This window comes from Chiloscyllium plagiosum, unplaced genomic scaffold (assembly GCF_037043375.1).
Source record: "Chiloscyllium plagiosum isolate Xiang-an unplaced genomic scaffold, Cpla_swu_hap1 HiC_scaffold_15, whole genome shotgun sequence".
NCBI classification, from domain to species: domain Eukaryota; kingdom Metazoa; phylum Chordata; class Chondrichthyes; order Orectolobiformes; family Hemiscylliidae; genus Chiloscyllium; species Chiloscyllium plagiosum.
The window spans coordinates 3,361,619-3,382,836 of NW_028270153.1; positions in this window are offsets into that span (position 1 = coordinate 3,361,619).

A 21,218-nucleotide genomic window follows, 5' to 3' on the forward strand; every position below is an offset into this window, starting at 1 on the left:
ACCAGGTAAAACTCAGGGCACTCCCAGTAAAAGGCATTACCAACTAAAACTCAGACCACCTCCAGTTACAGGCATTACCAGCTACAACTTAGGGTACTTCCAGGTACAGGCATTACCAGCTAAAACTCAGGGTACTTCCAGTTACAGGTGTTACCAGCTAAAACTCAGGGCACACTCCCAGTTACAGGCATTACCAACTAAAACTCAGGGCACACCCAGTTACAGACATTACCCGGTAAAACTCAGGGCACTTCCAGTTACAGGCGTTACCAGCTAAAACTCTGCGTACTCCTAGTTACAGGCGTTACTAGCTAAAACTCAGGGCACTTCCAGTTACAGGCGATAACAGCTAAAACTCAGGTCACTCCCAGTTACAGGCATTACCAGTTAAATCTCAGGGCACTTCCAGTTACAGGCATTACCAGCTAAAACTCAGGACAGGTCCAGTTACAGGCGTTAACATCTAAAACTCAGCGCACTCCTAGTTACAGGCGTTACCAACTAAAACTCAGGGCATTTTCAGTTACAGGCATTACCAGCTAAAACTCAGGGCACACCCAGTTACAGGCGTTAACAGCTAAAACTCAGGGCATTTTCAGTTACAGGCGTTACCAACTAAAACTCAGGGCACACCCAGTTACAGGCGTTACCAGCTAAAACTCAGCATACTCCCAGTTACAGGGGTTACCAGCTAAAATTCAGGGCACTCCCAGTTACAGGCATTACCAACTAAAACTCAAGGCACTCCCAGTTACAGGCATTAACAGGTAAAACTCAGGGCACTTCCATTTACAGGCATTAACACCCAAAACTCAAGGCACTCACAGTTACAGGCATTACCAGCTATAACTCAGCGCAGTTCCAGTTACTGGCATTGCCAGTTTAAACTCAGGGCACTCCCAGGTACAGGCGATACCAGCTAAAACTCAGGGCACTCCCAGTTACAGGCATTACCAGCTAAAACCCAGGGAACTTCCAGTTACAGGCATTACCAGCTAAAGCTCAGGGCACTTCAGTTACAGGCATTACCAACTAAAACTGATGGCACTTCCAGTTACAGGCATTACCAACCAAAACTCAGCATACTCCCAGTTACAGGCGTTACCAGCGAAAACTCAGGACACTTCGAGTAAAAGGCATTACCAACTAAAACTAAGGGCACTCCCAGTTACAGGCATTAACAGCTAAAACTCAGGGCACTTCAAGTTACAGGCATTACCAGCTAAAACTCAGGGCACTTCCAGTTACAGGCGTTACCAGCTAAAGGTCAGGGCACTCCCAGTTACAGGCGTTACCATCTAAACCTCAGGGCACTTCCAGTTACAGGCATTACCAACTAAAACTCAGGGCACACCCAGTTACAGGCATTGCCAGCTAACACTCCGGACACTTCCACTTACAGGCATTACCAACTAAAACCCAGTGCACTTCCAGTTACAGGCGTTAACAGCTAAAACTCAGGGCATTTTCAGTTACAGGCGTTACCAACCAAAACTCAGCATACTTCCAGTTACAGGCATTACCAGCAAAGACTCAGGGCACTCCCAGTAAAAGGCATTACCAACTAAAACTCAGGGCACTCCCAGTTACAGGCATTACCAGCAAAAACTCAGGACACTTCCAGTTACAGGCATTACCAGCTAAAACTCAGGGCACTTCCAGTTACAGGCGTTAACAGATAAACCTCAGGGCACTCCCAGTTACAGGCATTACCAGCAAAACCTCAGGACACTTCCAGTTACAGGCATTACCAGCTAAAACTCAGGGCACTTCCAGTTACAGGCGTTAACAGATAAACCTCAGGTCACTTCCAGTTATAGGCGTTACCAACTAAAACTCAGGGCACTCCCAGTCATAGGCGTTACCAGCTAAAACTCAGGGCACTTCCAGTTACAGGCGTTACCAGCTAAAACTCAGGGCACTCCCAGTTACAGGCATTACCAACTAAAACTCAGGGCACTCCCAGTTACAGGCGTTACCAACTGAAACTCAGGGCACTCCCAGTTATAGGCGTTACCAGCTAAAACTCAGGGCACTTCCAGTTACAGGCGTTACCAGCTAAAACTCAGGGCACTCCCAGTTACAGGCATTACCAACTAAAACTCAGGGCACTTCCAGTTACAGGCATTACCAGCTAAAACTCAGGGCACTTCCAGTTACAGGCGTTACCAACTAAAACTCAGGGCACTCCCAGTTACAGGCGTTACCAGCTAAAACTCAGGGCACACCCAGTTACAGGCGTTACCAACTAAAACTCAGGGCACTCCCAGTTACATGCGCTACCAGCTAAAACTCAGGGCACTTCCAGTTCCAGGCGTTACCAGCTAAAACTCAAGGCACTCACAGTTACATGCGCTACCAGCTAAAACTGAGGGAACTTCCAGTTACAGGCGTTACCAACTAAAACTCAGGGCACTCCCAGTAAAAGGCATTATCAGCTAAAACTCAGGGCACTCCCAGTAAAAGGCATTACCAGGTCAAACTCAGGGCACTTCCAGTTACAGGCATTACCAGCTAAAACTCAGGCAACTTCCAGTTACAGGCATTACCAGCTAAAGCTCAGGGCACTTCAGTTACAGGCATTACCAACTAAAACTGATGGCACTTCCAGTTACAGGCATTACCAACCAAAACTCAGCATACTCCCAGTTACAGGCGTTACCAGCGAAAACTCAGGACACTTCGAGTAAAAGGCATTACCAACTAAAACTAAGGGCACTCCCAGTTACAGGCATTAACAGCTAAAACTCAGGGCACTTCAAGTTACAGGCATTACCAGCTAAAACTCAGGGCACTTCCAGTTACAGGCGTTACCAGCTAAAGGTCAGGGCACTCCCAGTTACAGGCGTTACCATCTAAACCTCAGGGCACTTCCAGTTACAGGCATTACCAACTAAAACTCAGGGCACACCCAGTTACAGGCATTGCCAGCTAACACTCCGGACACTTCCACTTACAGGCATTACCAACTAAAACCCAGTGCACTTCCAGTTACAGGCGTTAACAGCTAAAACTCAGGGCATTTTCAGTTACAGGCGTTACCAACCAAAACTCAGCATACTTCCAGTTACAGGCATTACCAGCAAAGACTCAGGGCACTCCCAGTAAAAGGCATTACCAACTAAAACTCAGGGCACTCCCAGTTACAGGCATTACCAGCAAAAACTCAGGACACTTCCAGTTACAGGCATTACCAGCTAAAACTCAGGGCACTTCCAGTTACAGGCGTTAACAGATAAACCTCAGGGCACTCCCAGTTACAGGCATTACCAGCAAAACCTCAGGACACTTCCAGTTACAGGCATTACCAGCTAAAACTCAGGGCACTTCCAGTTACAGGCGTTAACAGATAAACCTCAGGTCACTTCCAGTTATAGGCGTTACCAACTAAAACTCAGGGCACTCCCAGTCATAGGCGTTACCAGCTAAAACTCAGGGCACTTCCAGTTACAGGCGTTACCAGCTAAAACTCAGGGCACTCCCAGTTACAGGCATTACCAACTAAAACTCAGGGCACTCCCAGTTACAGGCGTTACCAACTGAAACTCAGGGCACTCCCAGTTATAGGCGTTACCAGCTAAAACTCAGGGCACTTCCAGTTACAGGCGTTACCAGCTAAAACTCAGGGCACTCCCAGTTACAGGCATTACCAACTAAAACTCAGGGCACTTCCAGTTACAGGCATTACCAGCTAAAACTCAGGGCACTTCCAGTTACAGGCGTTACCAACTAAAACTCAGGGCACTCCCAGTTACAGGCGTTACCAGCTAAAACTCAGGGCACTCCCAGTTACAGGCGTTACCAACTAAAACTCAGGGCACTCCCAGTTACATGCGCTACCAGCTAAAACTCAGGGCACTTCCAGTTCCAGGCGTTACCAGCTAAAACTCAAGGCACTCACAGTTACATGCGCTACCAGCTAAAACTGAGGGAACTTCCAGTTACAGGCGTTACCAACTAAAACTCAGGGCACTCCCAGTAAAAGGCATTATCAGCTAAAACTCAGGGCACTCCCAGTAAAAGGCATTACCAGGTCAAACGCAGGGCACTTCCAGTTACAGGCATTACCAGCTAAAACTCAGGGCACTTCCAGTTACAGGCGTTACCAGCTAAAACTCAGACAACTCCCAGTTACAGGCGATACCAGCTAAAACTCAGGGCACTTCCAGTTACAGGCATTACCAGCTAAAACTCAGGGCACTTCCAGTTACAGACGTTAACAGCCAAAGCTCAGGATACTCCCAGTTACAGGCGTTAACAGCTAAAACTCAGGGCACTTCCAGTTAAAGGCGTTACCAGCGAAAACTCAGGGCACTTCCAGTTACAGGCGATACCAGCTAAAACTCAGGGCACTTCCAGTTACAGGCGATACCAACCAAATCTCAGGGCACTCCCAGTTACCGGCGTTACCAGCTAAAACTCAGGGCACTCTCAATTACAGGCGTTACCAGCTAAAACTCAGGGCATTTTTAGTTACAGGCGTTACCAACTAAAACTGAGGGCACTTCCAGTTACAGGCATTACCTGCTAAAACTCAGGACACTTCCAGTTACAGGCATTTCCAGCTAAAACTCAGGGCACTTCCAGTTACAGGCATTACCAGCTAAAACTCAGGGTACTTCCAGTTACAGGCATTACCAGCTAAAACTCAGAGCACTCTCAGTTACAGGCGTTAACAGCTAAACCTCAGGGCACCTCTAGTTACAGGCATTACCAACTAAAACTCAGGGCATTTTCAGTTACAGGTGTTACCAACTAAAACTCAGGACACTTCCTCTTAAAGGCATTACCAACCAAAACTCAGCATACTTCCAGTTACAGGCATTACCAGCAAAGACTCAGGGCACTCCCAGTAAAAGGCATTAGCAACTAAAACTCAGGGCACTCGCAGTTACAGGCATTACCAGCAAAAACTCAGGACACTTCCAGTTACAGGCATTACCAGCTAAAACTCAGGGCACTTCCAGTTACAGGCGTTAACGGATAAACCTCAGGTCACTTCCAGTTACAGGCGTTAACGGATAAACCTCAGGTCACTTCCAGTTACAGGCATTACCAGCTAAAACTCAGGGCACTCCCAGTTACAGGCATTACCAGCAAAAACTCAGGACACTTCCAGTTACAGGCGTTAACAGATAAACCTCAGGTCACTTCCAGTTATAGGTGTTACCAACTAAAACTCAGGGCAATCCCAGTTATAGGCGTTACCAACTAAAACTGAGGGCACTCCCAGTTACAGGCGTTACCAACTAAAACTCAGGGCACTCCCAGTTATAGGCGTTACCAGCTAAAACTCAGGGCACTTCCAGTTACAGGCGTTACCAGATAAAACTCAGGGCACTCCCAGTTACAGGCATTACCAACTAAAATTCAGGGCACTTCCAGTTACAGGCATTACCAGCTATAACTCAGGGCACTCCCAGTTACAGGCATTACCAACTAAAACTCAGGGCACTCCCAGTTACAGGCGTTACCAGCTAAGACTCATGGCATTTCCAGTTACAGGCATTACCAGCTAAAACTCAGGGCACTCTCAATTACAGGCGTTACCAGCTAAAACTCAGGGCATTTTTAGGAACAGGCGTTACCAACGAAAACTGAGGGCACTTCCAGTTACAGGCGTTACCAACCAAAACTCAACATACTCCCAGTTACAGGCGTTACCAGCTAATACTCAGGACACTTCCAGTTACAGGCATTTCCAGCTAAAACTCAGGGCACTTCCAGTTACAGGCATTACCAGCTAAAACGCAGGGTACTTCCAGTTACAGGCATTACCAGCTAAAACTCAGGGCACTCCCAGTTACAGGCATTACAAGCTAAAACTCAGGGCACTCCCAGTTACAGGTGTTAACAGCTAAAACTCAGTGCACTTGCAGTTACAGGCATTACCAGCTAGACCTCAGGGCACACCCAGTTACAGGCGTTACCAACTAAAACTCAGGGCACTCCCAGTAAAAGGCATTACCAACTAAAACTCAGGGCAATTCCAGTTACAGGCATTACCAACAAAACCTCAGGGCACTTCCAGTTACAGGCATTACCAGCTAAAACTCAGGGCACTTCCAGTTACAGGCGTTACCAACTAAAACTCAGGGCACTCCCAGTTACAGGCGTTACCAGCTAAAACTCAGGGCACACCCAGTTACAGGCGTTACCAACTAAAACTCAGGGCACTCCCAGTTACATGCGCTACCAGCTAAAACTCAGGGCACTTCCAGTTCCAGGCGTTACCAGCTAAAACTCAAGGCACTCACAGTTACATGCGCTACCAGCTAAAACTGAGGGAACTTCCAGTTACAGGCGTTACCAACTAAAACTCAGGGCACTCCCAGTAAAAGGCATTATCAGCTAAAACTCAGGGCACTCCCAGTAAAAGGCATTACCAGGTCAAACTCAGGGCACTTCCAGTTACAGGCATTACCAGCTAAAACTCAGGCAACTCCCAGTTACAGGCGATACCAGCTAAAACGCAGGGCACTTCCAGTTACAGGCATTACCAGCTAAAACTCAGGGCACTTCCAGTTACAGGCGTTACCAGCTAAAACTCAGACAACTCCCAGTTACAGGCGATACCAGCTAAAACTCAGGGCACTTCCAGTTACAGGCATTACCAGCTAAAACTCAGGGCACTTCCAGTTACAGACGTTAACAGCCAAAGCTCAGGATACTCCCAGTTACAGGCGTTAACAGCTAAAACTCAGGGCACTTCCAGTTAAAGGCGTTACCAGCGAAAACTCAGGGCACTTCCAGTTACAGGCGATACCAGCTAAAACTCAGGGCACTTCCAGTTACAGGCGATACCAACCAAATCTCAGGGCACTCCCAGTTACCGGCGTTACCAGCTAAAACTCAGGGCACTCTCAATTACAGGCGTTACCAGCTAAAACTCAGGGCATTTTTAGTTACAGGCGTTACCAACTAAAACTGAGGGCACTTCCAGTTACAGGCATTACCTGCTAAAACTCAGGACACTTCCAGTTACAGGCATTTCCAGCTAAAACTCAGGGCACTTCCAGTTACAGGCATTACCAGCTAAAACTCAGGGTACTTCCAGTTACAGGCATTACCAGCTAAAACTCAGAGCACTCTCAGTTACAGGCGTTAACAGCTAAACCTCAGGGCACCTCTAGTTACAGGCATTACCAACTAAAACTCAGGGCATTTTCAGTTACAGGCGTTACCAACTAAAACTCAGGACACTTCCTCTTAAAGGCATTACCAACCAAAACTCAGCATACTTCCAGTTACAGGCATTACCAGCAAAGACTCAGGGCACTCCCAGTAAAAGGCATTAGCAACTAAAACTCAGGGCACTCGCAGTTACAGGCATTACCAGCAAAAACTCAGGACACTTCCAGTTACAGGCATTACCAGCTAAAACTCAGGGCACTTCCAGTTACAGGCGTTAACGGATAAACCTCAGGTCACTTCCAGTTACAGGCGTTAACGGATAAACCTCAGGTCACTTCCAGTTACAGGCATTACCAGCTAAAACTCAGGGCACTCCCAGTTACAGGCATTACCAGCAAAAACTCAGGACACTTCCAGTTACAGGCGTTAACAGATAAACCTCAGGGCACTCCCAGTTACAGGTGTTAACAGCTAAAACTCAGTGCACTTGCAGTTACAGGCATTACCAGCTAGACCTCAGGGCACACCCAGTTACAGGCGTTACCAACTAAAACTCAGGGCACTCCCAGTAAAAGGCATTACCAACTAAAACTCAGGGCAATTCCAGTTACAGGCATTACCAACAAAACCTCAGGGCACTTCCAGTTACAGGCATTACCAGCTAAAACTCAGGGCACTTCCAGTTACAGGCGTTACCAACTAAAACTCAGGGCACTCCCAGTTACAGGCGTTACCAACTAAAACTCAGGGCACTCCCAGTTACAGGCGTTACCAGCTAAAACTCAGGGCACACCCAGTTACAGGCATTACCAGCTAAAACTCAGGGTACTTCCAGTTACAGGCATTGCCAGCTAAAACCCAGGGCACTCCCAGTTACAGGCGTTACCAACTAAAACTCAGGGCACTCCCAGTTACAGGCGTTACCAACTAAAACTCAGGGCACTCCCAGTTACAGGCGTTACCAGCTAAAACTCAGGGCACACCCAGTTACAGGCATTACCAGCTAAAACTCAGGGTACTTCCAGTTACAGGCATTGCCAGCTAAAACTCAGGGCACTCCCAGTTACAGGTGTTAACAGCTAAAACTCAGTGCACTTGCAGTTACAGGCATTACCAGCTAGACCTCAGGGCACACCCAGTTACAGGCGTTACCAACTAAAACTCAGGGCACTCCCAGTAAAAGGCATTACCAACTAAAACTCAGGGCACTCCCAGTTACCGGCATAACCAGCTAAAACTCTGGGCACTTCCAGTTACAGGCATTAGAAGCTAAAACTGAGGGCACTTCCAGTTATAGGCATTAACAGCCAAAACTCAGGCCACTTCCAGTTACAGTCATTTCCAGCTAAACCTGAGGGCATTTACAGTTACAGGCATTACCAGCTAAATCTCAGGGCACTTCCAGTTACAGGCGTTACCAGGTAAACCTCAGGGCATTTACAGTTACAGGCATTACCAGCTACAACTCAGGGCACTTCCAGTTATAGGCGTGACCAGCTCAAACTCAGGGCACTCTCAATTACAGGCGTTACCCGCAAAAAGGCAGGACATTTTCAGTTACAGGCATTACCAACCAAAACTCAGCATACTCCCAGTTACAGGCATTACCAGCTAAAACTCAGGACACTTCCAGTTACAGGCATTAACAGCTAAAACTCAGGGCACTTGCAGTTACAGGCATTACCAGCTAAACCTCAGGGCACACCCAGTTTCAGGCGTTACCAGCTAAAACTCAGGGCACTTCCAGTTACAGGCGTTACCAGTTAAAACTCAGGGCACTCCCAGTTACAGTCGTTACCAGCTAAAACTCAGCATACTCCCAGTTACAGTCGTTACCAGCTAAAACTCAGGGCACTCCCAGTTACAGGCGTTACCAGTTAAAACTCAGGGCACTTCCAGTTGCAGGCGTTACCAGCTAAAACTCAGGGCACTCCCAGTTACAGTCGTTACCAGCTAAAACTCAGGGCACTCCCAGTTACAGTCGTTACCAGCTAAAACTAAGGGCACATCCAGTTACAGGCATTACCAGCTAAAACTCAGGGTTCTTCCAGTTACAGTCGTTACCAGCTAAAACTCAGGGCACTCCCAGTTACAGGCATTACAAGCTAAACTCAGGGCACTCCCAGGTATAGGCGTGACCAGCTAAAACTCAGGGCACTCTCAATTACAGGCGTTACCCGCAAAAAGGCAGGACATTTTCAGTTACAGGCATTGCCAACCAAAACTCAGCATACTCCCAGTTACAGTCGTTACCAGCTAAAACTCAGGGCACTCCCAGTTACAGGCGTTACCAGTTAAAACTCAGGGCACTTCCAGTTGCAGGCGTTACTAGCTAAAACTCAACATACTCCCAGTTACAGGCGTTACCAGCTAATACTCAGGACACTTCCAGTTACAGGCATTTCCAACTAAAACTCAGGGCACTTCCAGTTACAGGCATTACCAGCTAAAACTCAGGGTACTTCCAGTTACAGTCGTTACCAGCTAAAACTCAGGGCACTCCCAGTTACAGGCATTACAAGCTAAAACTCAGGGCACTCCCAGTTACAGGTGTTAACAGCTAAAACTCAGTGCACTTGCAGTTACAGGCATTACCAGCTAGACCTCAGGGCACACCCAGTTACAGGCGTTACCAACTAAAACTCAGGACACTCCCAGTAAAAGGCATTACCAACTAAAACTCAGGGCACTCCCAGTTACAGGCATTACCAACTAAAACTCAGGGCACTCCCAGTTAAAGGCGTTACCAGCTAAAACCCAGGGCACACCCAGTTACAGGCGTTACCAACTAAAACTCAGGGCACTCCCAGTTACAGGCGTTACCAACTAAAACTCAGGGCACTCCCAGTTACAGGCGTTACCAGCTAAAACTCAGGGCACACCCAGTTACAGGCATTACCAGCTAAAACTCAGGGTACTTCCAGTTACAGGCATTACCAGCTAAAACTCAGGGCACTCCCAGTTACAGGCATTACCAGCTAAAACTCAGGGCACTCCCAGTTACAGGTGTTAACAGCTAAAACTCAGTGCACTTGCAGTTACAGGCATTACCAGCTAGACCTCAGGGCACACCCAGTTACAGGCGTTACCAGCTAAAACTCAGGGCATTTTTAGGAACAGGCGTTACCAACGAAAACTGAGGGCACTTCCAGTTACAGGCGTTACCAACCAAAACTCAACATACTCCCAGTTACAGGCGTTACCAGCTAATACTCAGGACACTTCCAGTTACAGGCGTTACCAGCTAAAACTCAGGGCACTCCCAGTTACAGGCATTACCAACTAAAATTCAGGGCACTTCCAGTTACAGGAATTACCAGCTATAACTCAGGGCACTCCCAGTTACAGGCATTACCAACTAAAACTCAGGGCACTCCCAGTTACAGGCGTTACCAGCTAAGACTCATGGCATTTCCAGTTACAGGCATTACCAGCTAAAACTCAGGGCACTCTCAATTACAGGCGTTACCAGCTAAAACTCAGGGCATTTTTAGGAACAGGCGTTACCAACGAAAACTGAGGGCACTTCCAGTTACAGGCGTTACCAACCAAAACTCAACATACTCCCAGTTACAGGCGTTACCAGCTAATACTCAGGACACTTCCAGTTACAGGCATTTCCAGCTAAAACTCAGGGCACTTCCAGTTACAGGCATTACCAGCTAAAACTCAGGGTACTTCCAGTTACAGGCATTACCAGCTAAAACTCAGGGCACTCCCAGTTACAGGCATTACAAGCTAAAACTCAGGGCACTCCCAGTTACAGGTGTTAACAGCTAAAACTCAGTGCACTTGCAGTTACAGGCATTACCAGCTAGACCTCAGGGCACACCCAGTTACAGGCGTTACCAACTAAAACTCAGGGCACTCCCAGTAAAAGGCATTACCAACTAAAACTCAGGGCAATTCCAGTTACAGGCATTACCAACAAAACCTCAGGGCACTTCCAGTTACAGGCATTACCAGCTAAAACTCAGGGCACTTCCAGTTACAGGCGTTACCAACTAAAACTCAGGGCACTCCCAGTTACAGGCGTTACCAGCTAAAACTCAGGGCACTCCCAGTTACAGGCGTTACCAGCTAAAACTCAGGGCACACCCAGTTACAGGCATTACCAGCTAAAACTCAGGGTACTTCCAGTTACAGGCATTGCCAGCTAAAACCCAGGGCACTCCCAGTTACAGGCGTTACCAACTAAAACTCAGGGCACTCCCAGTTACAGGCGTTACCAACTAAAACTCAGGGCACTCCCAGTTACAGGCGTTACCAGCTAAAACTCAGGGCACACCCAGTTACAGGCATTACCAGCTAAAACTCAGGGTACTTCCAGTTACAGGCATTGCCAGCTAAAACTCAGGGCACTCCCAGTTACAGGTGTTAACAGCTAAAACTCAGTGCACTTGCAGTTACAGGCATTACCAGCTAGACCTCAGGGCACACCCAGTTACAGGCGTTACCAACTAAAACTCAGGGCACTCCCTGTAAAAGGCATTACCAACTAAAACTCAGGGCACTCCCAGTTACCGGCATAACCAGCTAAAACTCTGGGCACTTCCAGTTACAGGCATTAGAAGCTAAAACTGAGGGCACTTCCAGTTATAGGCATTAACAGCCAAAACTCAGGCCACTTCCAGTTACAGTCATTTCCAGCTAAACCTGAGGGCATTTACAGTTACAGGCATTACCAGCTAAATCTCAGGGCACTTCCAGTTACAGGCGTTACCAGGTAAACCTCAGGGCATTTACAGTTACAGGCATTACCAGCTACAACTCAGGGCACTTCCAGTTATAGGCGTGACCAGCTCAAACTCAGGGCACTCTCAATTACAGGCGTTACCCGCAAAAAGGCAGGACATTTTCAGTTACAGGCATTACCAACCAAAACTCAGCATACTCCCAGTTACAGGCATTACCAGCTAAAACTCAGGACACTTCCAGTTACAGGCATTAACAGCTAAAACTCAGGGCACTTGCAGTTACAGGCATTACCAGCTAAACCTCAGGGCACACCCAGTTTCAGGCGTTACCAGCTAAAACTCAGGGCACTTCCAGTTACAGGCGTTACCAGTTAAAACTCAGGGCACTCCCAGTTACAGTCGTTACCAGCTAAAACTCAGCATACTCCCAGTTACAGTCGTTACCAGCTAAAACTCAGGGCACTCCCAGTTACAGGCGTTACCAGTTAAAACTCAGGGCACTTCCAGTTGCAGGCGTTACCAGCTAAAACTCAGGGCACTCCCAGTTACAGTCGTTACCAGCTAAAACTCAGGGCACTCCCAGTTACAGTCGTTACCAGCTAAAACTAAGGGCACATCCAGTTACAGGCATTACCAGCTAAAACTCAGGGTTCTTCCAGTTACAGTCGTTACCAGCTAAAACTCAGGGCACTCCCAGTTACAGGCATTACAAGCTAAACTCAGGGCACTCCCAGGTATAGGCGTGACCAGCTAAAACTCAGGGCACTCTCAATTACAGGCGTTACCCGCAAAAAGGCAGGACATTTTCAGTTACAGGCATTGCCAACCAAAACTCAGCATACTCCCAGTTACAGTCGTTACCAGCTAAAACTCAGGGCACTCCCAGTTACAGGCGTTACCAGTTAAAACTCAGGGCACTTCCAGTTGCAGGCGTTACTAGCTAAAACTCAACATACTCCCAGTTACAGGCGTTACCAGCTAATACTCAGGACACTTCCAGTTACAGGCATTTCCAACTAAAACTCAGGGCACTTCCAGTTACAGGCATTACCAGCTAAAACTCAGGGTACTTCCAGTTACAGTCGTTACCAGCTAAAACTCAGGGCACTCCCAGTTACAGGCATTACAAGCTAAAACTCAGGGCACTCCCAGTTACAGGTGTTAACAGCTAAAACTCAGTGCACTTGCAGTTACAGGCATTACCAGCTAGACCTCAGGGCACACCCAGTTACAGGCGTTACCAACTAAAACTCAGGACACTCCCAGTAAAAGGCATTACCAACTAAAACTCAGGGCACTCCCAGTTACAGGCATTACCAACTAAAACTCAGGGCACTCCCAGTTAAAGGCGTTACCAGCTAAAACCCAGGGCACACCCAGTTACAGGCGTTACCAACTAAAACTCAGGGCACTCCCAGTTACAGGCGTTACCAACTAAAACTCAGGGCACTCCCAGTTACAGGCGTTACCAGCTAAAACTCAGGGCACACCCAGTTACAGGCATTACCAGCTAAAACTCAGGGTACTTCCAGTTACAGGCATTACCAGCTAAAACTCAGGGCACTCCCAGTTACAGGCATTACCAGCTAAAACTCAGGGCACTCCCAGTTACAGGTGTTAACAGCTAAAACTCAGTGCACTTGCAGTTACAGGCATTACCAGCTAGACCTTAGGGCACACCCAGTTACAGGCGTTACCAGCTAAAACTCAGGGCATTTTTAGGAACAGGCGTTACCAACGAAAACTGAGGGCACTTCCAGTTACAGGCGTTACCAACCAAAACTCAACATACTCCCAGTTACAGGCGTTACCAGCTAATACTCAGGACACTTCCAGTTACAGGCATTTCCAGCTAAAACTCAGGGCACTTCCAGTTACAGGCATTACCAGCTAAAACGCAGGGTACTTCCAGTTACAGGCATTACCAGCTAAAACTCAGGGCACTCCCAGTTACAGGCATTACAAGCTAAAACTCAGGGCACTCCCAGTTACAGGTGTTAACAGCTAAAACTCAGTGCACTTGCAGTTACAGGCATTACCAGCTAGACCTCAGGGCACACCCAGTTACAGGCGTTACCAACTAAAACTCAGGGCACTCCCAGTAAAAGGCATTACCAACTAAAACTCAGGGCAATTCCAGTTACAGGCATTACCAACAAAACCTCAGGGCACTTCCAGTTACAGGCATTACCAGCTAAAACTCAGGGCACTTCCAGTTACAGGCGTTACCAACTAAAACTCAGGGCACTCCCAGTTACAGGCGTTACCAGCTAAAACCCAGGGCACACCCAGTTACAGGCGTTACCAACTAAAACTCAGGGCACTCCCAGTTACAGGCGTTACCAACTAAAACTCAGGGCACTCCCAGTTACAGGCGTTACCAGCTAAAACTCAGGGCACACCCAGTTACAGGCATTACCAGCTAAAACTCAGGGTACTTCCAGTTACAGGCATTGCCAGCTAAAACTCAGGGCACTCCCAGTTACAGGCATTACCAGCTAAAACTCAGGGCACTCCCAGTTACAGGTGTTAACAGCTAAAACTCAGTGCACTTGCAGTTACAGGCATTACCAGCTAGACCTCAGGGCACACCCAGTTACAGGCGTTACCAACTAAAACTCAGGGCACTCCCTGTAAAAGGCATTACCAACTAAAACTCAGGGCACTCCCAGTTACCGGCATAACCAGCTAAAACTCTGGCCACTTCCAGTTACAGGCATTAGAAGCTAAAACTGAGGGCACTTCCAGTTATAGGCATTAACAGCCAAAACTCAGGCCACTTCCAGTTACAGTCATTTCCAGCTAAACCTGAGGGCATTTACAGTTACAGGCATTACCAGCTAAATCTCAGGGCACTTCCAGTTACAGGCGTTACCAGGTAAACCTCAGGGCATTTACAGTTACAGGCATTACCAGCTACAACTCAGGGCACTTCCAGTTATAGGCGTGACCAGCTCAAACTCAGGGCACTCTCAATTACAGGCGTTACCCGCAAAAAGGCAGGACATTTTCAGTTACAGGCATTACCAACCAAAACTCAGCATACTCCCAGTTACAGGCATTACCAGCTAAAACTCAGGACACTTCCAGTTACAGGCATTACCAGCTAAAACTCAGGCAACTCCCAGTTACAGGCGATACCAGCTAAAACGCAGGGCACTTCCAGTTACAGGCATTACCAGCTAAAACTCAGGGCACTTCCAGTTACAGGCGTTACCAGCTAAAACTCAGACAACTCCCAGTTACAGGCGATACCAGCTAAAACTCAGGGCACTTCCAGTTACAGGCATTACCAGCTAAAACTCAGGGCACTTCCAGTTACAGACGTTAACAGCCAAAGCTCAGGATACTCCCAGTTACAGGCGTTAACAGCTAAAACTCAGGGCACTTCCAGTTAAAGGCGTTACCAGCGAAAACTCAGGGCACTTCCAGTTACAGGCGATACCAGCTAAAACTCAGGGCACTTCCAGTTACAGGCGATACCAACCAAATCTCAGGGCACTCCCAGTTACCGGCGTTACCAGCTAAAACTCAGGGCACTCTCAATTACAGGCGTTACCAGCTAAAACTCAGGGCATTTTTAGTTACAGGCGTTACCAACTAAAACTGAGGGCACTTCCAGTTACAGGCATTACCTGCTAAAACTCAGGACACTTCCAGTTACAGGCATTTCCAGCTAAAACTCAGGGCACTTCCAGTTACAGGCATTACCAGCTAAAACTCAGGGTACTTCCAGTTACAGGCATTACCAGCTAAAACTCAGAGCACTCTCAGTTACAGGCGTTAACAGCTAAACCTCAGGGCACCTCTAGTTACAGGCATTACCAACTAAAACTCAGGGCATTTTCAGTTACAGGCGTTACCAACTAAAACTCAGGACACTTCCTCTTAAAGGCATTACCAACCAAAACTCAGCATACTTCCAGTTACAGGCATTACCAGCAAAGACTCAGGGCACTCCCAGTAAAAGGCATTAGCAACTAAAACTCAGGGCACTCGCAGTTACAGGCATTACCAGCAAAAACTCAGGACACTTCCAGTTACAGGCATTACCAGCTAAAACTCAGGGCACTCTCAATTACAGGCGTTACCAGCTAAAACTCAGGGCATTTTTAGGAACAGGCGTTACCAACGAAAACTGAGGGCACTTCCAGTTACAGGCGTTACCAACCAAAACTCAACATACTCCCAGTTACAGGCGTTACCAGCTAATACTCAGGACACTTCCAGTTACAGGCATTTCCAGCTAAAACTCAGGGCACTTCCAGTTACAGGCATTACCAGCTAAAACGCAGGGTACTTCCAGTTACAGGCATTACCAGCTAAAACTCAGGGCACTCCCAGTTACAGGCATTACAAGCTAAAACTCAGGGCACTCCCAGTTACAGGTGTTAACAGCTAAAACTCAGGGCACTCCCAGTTACAGGCATTACAAGCTAAAACTCAGGGCACTCCCAGTTACAGGTGTTAACAGCTAAAACTCAGTGCACTTGCAGTTACAGGCATTACCAGCTAGACCTCAGGGCACACCCAGTTACAGGCGTTACCAACTAAAACTCAGGGCACTCCCAGTAAAAGGCATTACCAACTAAAACTCAGGGCAATTCCAGTTACAGGCATTACCAACAAAACCTCAGGGCACTTCCAGTTACAGGCATTACCAGCTAAAACTCAGGGCACTTCCAGTTACAGGCGTTACCAACTAAAACTCAGGGCACTCCCAGTTACAGGCGTTACCAGCTAAAACTCAGGGCACACCCAGTTACAGGCGTTACCAACTAAAACTCAGGGCACTCCCAGTTACATGCGCTACCAGCTAAAACTCAGGGCACTTCCAGTTCCAGGCGTTACCAGCTAAAACTCAAGGCACTCACAGTTACATGCGCTACCAGCTAAAACTGAGGGAACTTCCAGTTACAGGCGTTACCAACTAAAACTCAGGGCACTCCCAGTAAAAGGCATTATCAGCTAAAACTCAGGGCACTCCCAGTAAAAGGCATTACCAGGTCAAACTCAGGGCACTTCCAGTTACAGGCATTACCAGCTAAAACTCAGGCAACTCCCAGTTACAGGCGATACCAGCTAAAACGCAGGGCACTTCCAGTTACAGGCATTACCAGCTAAAACTCAGGGCACTTCCAGTTACAGGCGTTACCAGCTAAAACTCAGACAACTCCCAGTTACAGGCGATACCAGCTAAAACTCAGGGCACTTCCAGTTACAGGCATTACCAGCTAAAACTCAGGGCACTTCCAGTTACAGACGTTAACAGCCAAAGCTCAGGATACTCCCAGTTACAGGCGTTAACAGCTAAAACTCAGGGCACTTCCAGTTAAAGGCGTTACCAGCGAAAACTCAGGGCACTTCCAGTTACAGGCGATACCAGCTAAAACTCAGGGCACTTCCAGTTACAGGCGATACCAACCAAATCTCAGGGCACTCCCAGTTACCGGCGTTACCAGCTAAAACTCAGGGCACTCTCAATTACAGGCGTTACCAGCTAAAACTCAGGGCATTTTTAGTTACAGGCGTTACCAACTAAAACTGAGGGCACTTCCAGTTACAGGCATTACCTGCTAAAACTCAGGACACTTCCAGATACAGGCATTTCCAGCTAAAACTCAGGGCACTTCCAGTTACAGGCATTACCAGCTAAAACTCAGGGTACTTCCAGTTACAGGCATTACCAGCTAAAACTCAGAGCACTCTCAGTTACAGGCGTTAACAGCTAAACCTCAGGGCACCTCTAGTTACAGGCATTACCAACTAAAACTCAGGGCATTTTCAGTTACAGGCGTTACCAACTAAAACTCAGGACACTTCCTCTTAAAGGCATTACCAACCAAAACTCAGCATACTTCCAGTTACAGGCATTACCAGCAAAGACTCAGGGCACTCCCAGTAAAAGGCATTAGCAACTAAAACTCAGGGCACTCGCAGTTACAGGCATTACCAGCAAAAACTCAGGACACTTCCAGTTACAGGCATTACCAGCTAAAACTCAGGGCACTTCCAGTTACAGGCGTTAACGGATAAACCTCAGGTCACTTCCAGTTACAGGCGTTAACGGATAAACCTCAGGTCACTTCCAGTTACAGGCATTACCAGCTAAAACTCAGGGCACTCCCAGTTACAGGCATTACCAGCAAAAACTCAGGACACTTCCAGTTACAGGCGTTAACAGATAAACCTCAGGTCACTTCCAGTTATAGGTGTTACCAACTAAAACTCAGGGCAATCCCAGTTATAGGCGTTACCAACTAAAACTGAGGGCACTCCCAGTTACAGGCGTTACCAACTAAAACTCAGGGCACTCCCAGTTATAGGCGTTACCAGCTAAAACTCAGGGCACTTCCAGTTACAGGCGTTACCAGCTAAAACTCAGGGCACTCCCAGTTACAGGCATTACCAACTAAAATTCAGGGCACTTCCAGTTACAGGCATTACCAGCTATAACTCAGGGCACTCCCAGTTACAGGCATTACCAACTAAAACTCAGGGCACTCCCAGTTACAGGCGTTACCAGCTAAGACTCATGGCATTTCCAGTTACAGGCATTACCAGCTAAAACTCAGGGCACTCTCAATTACAGGCGTTACCAGCTAAAACTCAGGGCATTTTTAGGAACAGGCGTTACCAACGAAAACTGAGGGCACTTCCAGTTACAGGCGTTACCAACCAAAACTCAACATACTCCCAGTTACAGGCGTTACCAGCTAATACTCAGGACACTTCCAGTTACAGGCATTTCCAGCTAAAACTCAGGGCACTTCCAGTTACAGGCATTACCAGCTAAAACTCAGGGTACTTCCAGTTACAGGCATTACCAGCTAAAACTCAGGGCACTCCCAGTTACAGGCATTACAAGCTAAAACTCAGGGCACTCCCAGTTACAGGTGTTAACAGCTAAAACTCAGTGCACTTGCAGTTACAGGCATTACCAGCTAGACCTCAGGGCACACCCAGTTACAGGCGTTACCAACTAAAACTCAGGGCACTCCCAGTAAAAGGCATTACCAACTAAAACTCAGGGCAATTCCAGTTACAGGCATTACCAACAAAACCTCAGGGCACTTCCAGTTACAGGCATTACCAGCTAAAACTCAGGGCACTTCCAGTTACAGGCGTTACCAACTAAAACTCAGGGCACTCCCAGTTACAGGCGTTACCAACTAAAACTCAGGGCACTCCCAGTTACAGGCGTTACCAGCTAAAACTCAGGGCACACCCAGTTACAGGCATTACCAGCTAAAACTCAGGGTACTTCCAGTTACAGGCATTGCCAGCTAAAACCCAGGGCACTCCCAGTTACAGGCGTTACCAACTAAAACTCAGGGCACTCCCAGTTACAGGCGTTACCAACTAAAACTCAGGGCACTCCCAGTTACAGGCGTTACCAGCTAAAACTCAGGGCACACCCAGTTACAGGCATTACCAGCTAAAACTCAGGGTACTTCCAGTTACAGGCATTGCCAGCTAAAACTCAGGGCACTCCCAGTTACAGGTGTTAACAGCTAAAACTCAGTGCACTTGCAGTTACAGGCATTACCAGCTAGACCTCAGGGCACACCCAGTTACAGGCGTTACCAACTAAAACTCAGGGCACTCCCAGTTACCGGCATAACCAGCTAAAACTCTGGGCACTTCCAGTTACAGGCATTAGAAGCTAAAACTGAGGGCACTTCCAGTTATAGGCATAAACAGCCAAAACTCAGGCCACTTCCAGTTACAGTCATTTCCAGCTAAACCTGAGGGCATTTACAGTTACAGGCATTACCAGCTAAATCTCAGGGCACTTCCAGTTACAGGCGTTACCAGGTAAACCTCAGGGCATTTACAGTTACAGGCATTACCAGCTACAACTCAGGGCACTTCCAGTTATAGGCGTGACCAGCTCAAACTCAGGGCACTCTCAATTACAGGCGTTACCCGCAAAAAGGCAGGACATTTTCAGTTACAGGCATTACCAACCAAAACTCAGCATACTCCCAGTTACAGGCATTACCAGCTAAAACTCAGGACACTTCCAGTTACAGGCATTAACAGCTAAAACTCAGGGCACTTGCAGTTACAGGCATTACCAGCTAAACCTCAGGGCACACCCAGTTTCAGGCGTTACCAGCTAAAACTCAGGGCACTTCCAGTTACAGGCGTTACCAGTTAAAACTCAGGGCACTTCCAGTTGCAGGCGTTACCAGCTAAAACTCAGGGCACTCCCAGTTACAGTCGTTACCAGCTAAAACTCAGCATACTCCCAGTTACAGTCGTTACCAGCTAAAACTCAGGGCACTCCCAGTTACAGGCGTTACCAGTTAAAACTCAGGGCACTTCCAGTTGCAGGCGTTACCAGCTAAAACTCAGGGCACTCCCAGTTACAGTCGTTACCAGCTAAAACTCAGGGCACTCCCAGTTACAGTCGTTACCAGCTAAAACTAAGGGCACAACCAGTTACAGGCATTACCAGCTAAAACTCAGGGTTCTTCCAGTTACAGTTGTTACCAGCTAAAACTCAGGGCACTCCCAGTTACAGGCATTACAAGCTAAACTCAGGGCACTCCCAGGTATAGGCGTGACCAGCTAAAACTCAGGGCACTCTCAATTACAGGCGTTACCCGCAAAAAGGCAGGACATTTTCAGTTACAGGCATTGCCAACCAAAACTCAGCATACTCCCAGTTACAGTCGTTACCAGTTAAAACTCAGGGCACTTCCAGTTACAGGCATTTCCAACTAAAACTCAGGGCACTTCCAGTTACAGGCATTACCAGCTAAAACTCAGGGTACTTCCAGTTACAGTCGTTACCAGCTAAAACTCAGGGCACTCCCAGTTACAGGCATTACAAGCTAAAACTCAGGGCACTCCCAGTTACAGGTGTTAACAGCTAAAACTCAGTGCACTTGCAGTTACAGGCATTACCAGCTAGACCTCAGGGCACACCCAGTTACAGGCGTTACCAACTAAAACTCAGGACACTCCCAGTAAAAGGCATTACCAACTAAAACTCAGGGCACTCCCAGTTACAGGCATTACCAACTAAAACTCAGGGCACTCCCAGTTAAAGGCGTTACCAGCTAAAACCCAGGGCACACCCAGTTACAGGCGTTACCAACTAAAACTCAGGGCACTCCCAGTTACAGGCGTTACCAACTAAAACTCAGGGCACTCCCAGTTACAGGCGTTACCAGCTAAAACTCAGGGCACACCCAGTTACAGGCATTACCAGCTAAAACTCAGGGTACTTCCAGTTACAGGCATTACCAGCTAAAACTCAGGGCACTCCCAGTTACAGGCATTACCAGCTAAAACTCAGGGCACTCCCAGTTACAGGTGTTAACAGCTAAAACTCAGTGCACTTGCAGTTACAGGCATTACCAGCTAGACCTCAGG